This window comes from Zea mays, chromosome 7 (assembly GCF_902167145.1).
Source record: "Zea mays cultivar B73 chromosome 7, Zm-B73-REFERENCE-NAM-5.0, whole genome shotgun sequence".
Classification (NCBI taxonomy): domain Eukaryota; kingdom Viridiplantae; phylum Streptophyta; class Magnoliopsida; order Poales; family Poaceae; genus Zea; species Zea mays.
The window spans coordinates 17,351,735-17,360,552 of record NC_050102.1 but is presented as its reverse complement, the minus strand read 5'-3'; positions in this window follow the sequence as shown (position 1 = coordinate 17,360,552).

Below are 8,818 nucleotides of genomic sequence, written 5' to 3'. Positions count from 1 at the left end.
CATTTGATGCACTAGGAGTTTTCTTTCTAGGCAACTTAGCATGGGTTGGTTGCCTAGAGCTAGATGTCTCACCCTTATACATAAAAGCATGATTAGGGCCAGAGTGAGACTTCCTAGAATGAATTTTTCTTATTTTGCTCTCGGGATAACCGGCAGGGTATAAAATGTAACCCTCGTTATCCTGAGGCATGGGAGCCTTGCCCTTAACAAAGTTGGACAATTTTTTAGGAGGGGCATTAATTTTGACATTGTCTCCCCTTTGGAAGCCAATGCCATCCTTAATGCCCGGGCGTCTCCCATTATAAAGCATGCTACGAGCAAATTTAAATTTCTCATTTTCTAAGTTGTGCTCGGCAATTTTAGCATCTAGTTTTGCTATGTGATCATTTTGTTGTTTAATTAGAGCCATATGATCATGAATAACATTAACATCAACATCTCTACATCTTGTACAAATAGATACATGCTCAACAATAGATGTAGAGGGTTTGCAAGAATTAAGTTCAACAATCTTAGCATGAAGAATATCATTTTTATCTCTAAGATCGGAAATTGTAGTTTTGCAAACATCAAAATCTTTAGCCTTAGCAAGCATTTTTTCATTCTCAATTCTAAGGCTAGCAAGAGAAATGTTTAATTCTTCAATCCTAGCAAGCAAATCATCATTATTATCTCTAGGATTTGGAATTGAAACATTACAAACATGAGAATCAACCTTAGCATTTAAACTAGCATTTTCATGTCTAAGGTTGTCAATCATCTCACGGCAAGTGCTTAGCTCACTAGATAATTTTTCACATTTCTCAATTTCTAGAGCATAAGCCTTTTTAACCTTAACATGTTTCTTGTTTTCTTTAATTAGACAATCCTCTTGGGAATCCAAAAGGTCATCCTTTTCATGAATAGCACTAACTAATTCATTTAATTTTTCCTTTTGAGCTATGTTAAGGTTGGCAAAAAGGGAACGCAAATTATCCTCCTCATCACTAGCATTATCATCACTAGAAGATTCATATTTAGTGGAGGAGTTAGATTTAACCTTCTTCCGTTTGCCGTCCTTTGCCATGAGGCACTTGTGGCCGACGTTGGGGAAGAGAAGTCCCTTGGTGACGGCGATGTTGGCGGCGTCCTCGTCGTCGGAGGAGTCGCTTGAGCTTTCGTCGGAATCCCATTCCCGACAAACATGGGCATCGCCGCCCTTCTTCTTGTAGTACCTCTTCTTCTCCTTTCTTCTTCCCTTCTTGTCGTCGCCTCGGTCACTGTCACTAGATAAAGGACATTTTGCAATAAAATGACCGGGCTTACCACACTTGTAGCAAACCTTCTTGGAGCGGGACTTGTAATCTTTCCCTCTCCTTTGCTTGAGGATTTGGCGGAAGCTTTTGATGACGAGCGCCATTTCCTCATTGTCAAGCTTGGAAGCGTCTATTGGTTGTCTACTTGGCGTAGCTTCCTCCTTCTTGTCTTCCATCGCCTTGAATGCGACGGGTTGAGCTCCGGATGTGGAGGGTTCGTCGAGCTCGTTGATCTTCTTCGAGCCTTCAACCATGCACTCAAAACTAACAAAATGCCCGATAACTTCCTCGGGGGTCATTTTTGTATATCGACGATTACCACGAATTAATTGAACTTGAGTTGGGTTAAGGAAAATAAGAGATCTTAGAATAACCTTAACCATTTCGTGGTCGTCCCATTTTATGCTCCCGAGGTTGCGCACTTGGTTCACCAGAGTTTTGAGCCGGTTGTACATTTGTTGTGGCTCTTCCCCTTTGAGAAGCCGGAACCGACCGAGCTCCCCCTCGATCGTTTCCCGCTTGGTAATCTTGGTAAGCTCGTCTCCCTCGTGCGCGGTTTTGAGTACATCCCAAACTTCTTTTGCGCTCTTCAATCCTTGCACTTTGTTATACTCCTCTCTACTTAGGGAAGCGAGGAGTATTGTTGTTGCTTGAGAGTTGAAGTGCTCGATTTGGGCCACCTCATCCTCATCATAATCTTTGTCCCCTATAGATGGTACCTGTGCACCAAACTCAACAACATCCCATATACTTTTGTGGAGTGAGGTTAGATGAAAACGCATTAAATCACTCCACCTTGCATAATCTTCACCATCAAAAGTTGGTGGCTTGCCTAATGGGACGGAAAGTAAAGGTGTATGTTTAGATGTACGAGAGTAGTGTAAGGGGATCTTACAAAACTTCTTACGCTCTTGGCGTTTAGAAGTTACGGAGGGCGCATCGGAGTCGGAGGTCGATGTTGATGAAGTGTCGGTCTTGTAGTAGACCACTTTCCTCATCCTCTTTTCCTTGTTCTTACTCCGGTGCGGCTTGTGGGAAGAAGATTTTTCCTTCTTCTCTTTGTGGTGAGAAGAAGATTTCTTCTCCTTCCCTTTGTTGGAGGAGATCTTCTTCTTCTCCTTCCTCTTGGTACGGGACTCTTCCGATGAAGTGCTCCCTTGGCTTGTAGCGGGCTTTTCGCCGGTCTCCATCTCCTTCTTGGCGTGATCTCCCGACATCACTTCGAGCGGTTAGGCTCTAATGAAGCACCGGGCTTTGATACCAATTGAAAGTCGCCTAGAGGGGGGGGGGGGTGAATAGGGCGAAACTGAAATTTACAAATATAAACACAACTACAAGCCGGGTTAGCGTTAGAAATATAAACGAGTCTGCGAGAGAGGGCGTAAAACAAATCGCAAGCAAAAAAAGTGAGACACGAGGATTTGTTTTACCGAGGTTCGGTTCTCGCAAACCTACTCCCCGTTGAGGAGGCCACAAAGGCCGGGTCTCTTTCAACCCTTCCCTCTCTCAAACGATCCCTCGGATCGAGTGAGCTTTCTCTTCTCAATCACTTGGAACACAAAGTTCCCACAAGGACCACCACAAGTTTGGTGTCTCTTGCCTCAATTACAAGTGAGTTTGATTGCAATGAAGGAATCAAGAAAGCACGATTGAAAAAGCCAAGCAACAAGAGCAACAAATAACACACGGATCACTTTCTCTCTCAAGCCACTAATCACTAATGATCTCTTTTCTCAATTGTGAAACTTGGAGAGATGGAGGCTTTGAATGTGTCTTGGAATGGATTGCTAGCTCTTGTATTGAATGTTGAAGATTGGAATTCTTGGGTGAAGTGAATGGAGGTGGTTGGGGTTGTATTTATAGCCACCAACCACTTCCTAGCCGTTGGGCCTTTCTGCAGAGCGCGGACGGTCCGCCCTCCTGGCGCGGACGGTCCGCCCCTGTAGATCAACGGCTGAAAATGCAACGGTCAGCAGTAACGGCTATATCAACGGCTATATTGCATTTAATGCGGCGTCAGATGTCAGACAGAGCCAGTCGCGGACGGTCCGCCCGCCTGGTCCGGACGGTCCGCGAGGCCGCTATAATTCATTTCTCCGAACCCGTTACCTTCGGGTTTTTCGGTTTCTCACCTACCGGACGGTCCGCGCCAGAGGCCGGACGGTCCGCGCAAGGGCTCGGACGGTCTTTGCTTTTCCTCCGGACAGTCTGTAGTGGAAACTTGTGTTTTTGCATTGGTTCTGTCCGAGAGACATTCTTGTGTTGCGGACGGTCCGCCGCAAGGGCCCGGACGGTCCGCGCTTGGCCTGTTTTTCCAAAAAGCTTCTCCTGTCCGGAATAATCTACGGTATTCCGGACAGTCGATTTAGTATAGTTATAGATGAACCTTTGGCACCTGTAGAACATGTAATCTAGAGCAAACTAGTTAGTCCAATTTATTTGTGTTGGGCGATTCAACCACCAAAACTATTTAGGAACTAGGTGTAAGCCTAATTCCCTTTCAAAGACCACTGGAGCTTCTCCACATGGACCTCTTCGGACCCGTCGCCTACCTTAGCATCGGGGGAAGTAAGTATGGTTTAGTAATTGTTGATGATTTTTCCCGCTTCACTTGGGTGTTCTTTTTGCAGGATAAATCAGAAACCCAAGGAACTCTAAAGCGCTTTCTAAAGAGGGCTCAAAACGAGTTTGAGCTCAAGGTGAAAAAGATAAGAAGGGACAACCGGTCCGAGTTTAAGAATCTACAAGTGGAGGAGTACCTTGAGGAGGAAGGCATCAAGCACGACTTCTTCGCTCCCTACACACCACAGCAAAATGGTGTGGTAGAGAGGAAGAACAGGACACTTATCGACATGGCGAGGACGATGCTTGGAGAGTTCAAGACGCCTGAGCGGTTTTGGTCGGAAGCTGTGAACACAGCTTGCCACGCCATAAACTGGCTCTACCTTCATCGCCTCCACAAGAAGACCTCGTATGAAATTCTTACCGGTAACAAACCCAACGTCTCATACTTTCGTGTATTTGGGAGCAAATGTTACATTCTAGTGAAGAAAGGTAGAAATTCTAAGTTTGCTCCCAAAGCTGTAGAAGGGTTTTTACTAGGTTATGACTCAAATACAAAGGCGTATAGAGTCTTCAACAAATCATCGGGTTTGGTTGAAGTCTCTAGCGACGTTGTATTTGATGAGACTAATGGCTCTCCAAGAGAGCAAGTTGCTCTTGATGATATAGATGAAGATGATGTTCCGACGGTCACAATACGCACCATGGCGATTGGAGATGTGCGACCACAAGAACAACAAGAGCAAGATCAACCTTCTTCCTCAACGATGGTGCACCCCCCAACTCAAGATGATGAACAGGTTCATCAAGAAGAGGCGTGTGATCAAGGGGGAGCACAAGAAGAACAAGTTATGGAGGAAGAAGCACCACCAGCTCCTCCAACTCAAGTCCGAGCGACGATCCAACGGAATCACCCCGTTGACCAGATTCTGGGTGACATAAGCAAGGGAGTAACTACTCGCTCAAGATTAGCTAACTTTTGTGAGCATTACTCGTTTGTCTCTTCTATTGAGCCTTTTAGGGTAGAAGAGGCCTTGCAAGATCCGGACTGAGTGTTGGCCATGCAGGAAGAGATCAATAACTTCAAGCGAAATGAAGTTTGGAGCCTAGTGCCACGTCCAAAGCAAAACGTTGTGGGAACCAAGTGGGTGTTCCGCAACAAGCAAGACGAGCACGGGGTGGTGACAAGAAACAAGGCTCGACTTGTGGCAAAAGGTTATGCCCAAGTCGCAGGTTTGGATTTTGAGGAGACTTTTGCTCCTGTGGCTAGGCTAGAGTCTATTCGCATTTTGTTAGCCTATGCCGCTCACCATTCTTTCAGGTTGTTTCAAATGGATGTGAAGAGCGCTTTCCTCAATGGGCCAATCAAGGAGGAGGTGTACGTGGAACAACCCCCTGGTTTTGAGGATGACAGGTATCCCGACCACGTTTTTAAGCTCTCTAAGGCGCTCTATGGGCTTAAGCAAGTACCAAGAGCATGGTATGAATGCCTTAGAGATTTCTTAATTGCTAATGCTTTCAAGGTTGGGAAAGCCGATCCCACTCTTTTCACTAAGACTTGTGACCGTGACCTTTTTGTGTGCCAAATTTATGTCGATGACATAATATTTGGTTCTACTAATCAAAAGTCTTGTGAGGAGTTTAGTAGGGTGATGACACAGAAATTTGAGATGTCGATGATGGGTGAGTTGACATACTTTCTTGGGTTCCAAGTGAGACAACTCAAGGACGGCACCTTCCTCTCCCAAACGAAGTACACTCAAGATCTTCTCAAGAGGTTTGGGATGAAGGACGCCAAGCCCGTGAAGACGCCAATGGGAACCGACGGACATGTCGACCTTAACAAAGGAGGTAAGTCCGTTGATCAAAAGGCATACCGATCTATGATAGGATCCTTGCTTTATTTATGTGCTAGTAGACCGGATATTATGCTTAGCGTATGCATGTGTGCTAGATTTCAATCCGACCCAAGGGAATGTCACCTTGTGGCCGTTAAGCGGATTCTTAGATATTTAGTTGCTACGCCTTGCTTCGGGATCTGGTATCCAAAGGGGTCTACCTTTGACTTGATTGGATATTCAGACTCCGATTATGCTGGATGCAAGGTTGATAGGAAGAGTACATCAGGGACGTGCCAATTCCTAGGAAGGTCCCTGGTGTCTTGGAGTTCTAAGAAACAAACCTCTGTTGCCCTATCCACCACTGAGGCCGAGTATGTTGCCGCAGGACAGTGTTGCGCGCAACTACTTTGGATGAGGCAAACCCTCCAGGACTTTGGCTACAATCTGAGCAAAGTCCCACTCCTATGTGACAATGAGAGTACAATCCGCATGGCGGATAATCCTGTTGAACACAGCCGCACTAAGCACATAGACATCCGGCATCACTTTTTAAGAGACCACCAGCAAAAGGGAGATATCGAAGTGTTCTATATTAGCATTGAGAACCAGCTAGCCGATATCTTTACCAAGCCTTTAGATGAGAAAACCTTTTGCAGGCTACGTAGTGAGCTAAATGTCTTAGATTCGCGTAACCTGGATTGATTTATAACATTCATGTGTTTTATGCCTTTGATCAAGTTACTTTATGCATTTATGAGATTTGTTGTTTATTTATGGTGCTCAAGTTGTGCAAGGGATCCCCGGACCTCACAAGTCCATGTGTGAATGATGCACATATTTAGGGGGAGAAGTGCTACAACTTGACCCTTTGAGACTAATATTTGTGGTTCAGTTTACTTGATGTAGTCTCAAAGGTGAATTGAAAGGGAAAAGTGAACTTGGACCATGCAAAGGCTTCCACTGCACTCTGGTATAAGTGTACTCACCTCCAAGTTCATTCTTAACCTTCTATTGCCTTTTTGCTCTTAATTGACATTTTTGGTGAGGCAATGGGGTTAAAGGGCCAATAATGATCCCGTTTTGGTGCTTAATGCCAAAGGGGGAGAAATTAAGGCCAAAGCAAATGGATCAGCTACCACTTGAGAATTTTGAAAATAGTAGAGTTAGAACTTTTGATTTGTCAAAATACTCTTATTGTCAAAATTTGGTCTCTTGTGGGGAGAATTTATGATTATGGGAAAAAGGGGGAGTTTTTTGGATCTTGATCATTTTCACTCTTGGATTATTTCTCTTAATGCCCAAACAAGTGAGTTTGACTTAGAGATAGGAAAATGAATTTGATTTGCAAAAACAAACCAAGTGGTGGCAAAGAATGATCCAAATATGCCAAATTTGAGTCAAAAACAATTTGGTCTTCAATTTGAATCAATGTTGCATGTTTTGCATTTGCTTTTTGATGTGTTGGCATAAATCACCAAAAAGGGGGAGATTGAAATGGAAATGTGCCCTTGGGCCATTTCTATATTGTTTTGGTGATTAAGTGTCTAACACATAGCGAGTGAAATATTATGTGCCAAACAAGCAAAAGATGCAAATCATGTAACAAGGTATGTTTCTAGACTTAGTACATTGTTTTGAGTACTAACATATGTTGTCTAAGTGCTAGAAACAGGAGAAAATAGATTGGAAAAGAGTTGGCTGTGTACAACCAACTGCTGCTCGGTCAGGGTGCACCGGACTGTCCGGTGGTGCACCGGACAGTGTCTGGTGCGCCAGACGAGTCCAAGGTGAACCAGCCGCTCTCGGGACTCGACGGTGGCGTACGTCTATAATTCACCGGACTGTCCGGTGGTGCACCAGACTGTCTGGTGAGTTGTCCGCGGCAAAGTCGTCGCTCTCGGGAAAAGTTCAACGGCGTATGACTAAAATTCACCGGACTGTTCGGTGGTGCACCGGACTGTCCGATGAGCCAACGACCGCCAGCGCAACGTTCGGCCACGCAATCCGCGAGCGACGCGTGGCCCGCGCCAACGGTCGGCTGGGGGCACCGGACTGTCCGATGTGCACCGGACAGTGTCCGGTGCGCCAACCAGCCTGGAGTTGCAACGGTCGGCTGTGCCAAATTAGGAAGGAGATCCGCACCGGACATGCTACAGTGACTGTCCGGTGCGCCACCCGACAGAAGGCAAGAATTGCCTTCCTTGTTGGCCTCCAACGGCTCCTAGCTGCCTTGGGGCTATAAAAGGGACCCCTAGGCACATGGAGGAGTCACCCAAGCATTCACTAAGCAATTCTAAGTCTCCACACTCCGTCTCCACGCACTTGATCGATCGTGTTAGTGATTTGAGCTCCATTCTAGCTGTGAACTCTCTGTGCTTCATTTGAGCTCAAGTCTTGGCTTGTGTGCGTGTGTGTGCTGCGGATTTGTGCGTGTTGCTCCCAACCTTACTCTTGTGTTTTCATTGTGATCTTTGTTGTAAGGGCGAGAGGCTCCAACTTGTGCAGATTCCTCGCAAATGGGAAAAGATATAAGCAAGAAAAGCCATGGTATTCAAGTTGATCTTTGGATCACTTGAAAGGGGTTGAGTGCAACCCTCGTCCATTGGGACGCCACAACGTGAAAGTAGGCAAGTGTTATACTTGACCGAACCACGGGATAAACCACTGTGTCTCTTGTGTTGTCTTTCTTTGTGATTATTGTGATTCACAAGAACTCGCTCTATAGCCACTTGGTTCTATTGCACTAATATCTTTATAACCAAGTTTTGTGGCTATTAGTTGTTGAATTTTACAGGATCACCTATTCACCCCCTTTAGGTGCTATCAGCTGGACCACCACCGTTGATGACGGTGAGTTACTGACGCCGAGGAGGAAGGTGCAGGGCTACCACCACCGAGGAAAAGGGTGAGCAGGCGAGCACGTTGAGGAACAAGGAGGGGGTAGAGGGCACCCACCGGTGTTGGATAGGGAGAGGTGAGCCGCCGCACAGGCACAACCACCTGAACAGGAGAGAAGAGCAAAAGTCGCCAGAGCAGGAGAGGAGCAGGTGACCTAAAACTTAACGTGTGTTTTACTATTACACTAATGGGCCCAGGCGTCCAACCCATATCCCAATTAGG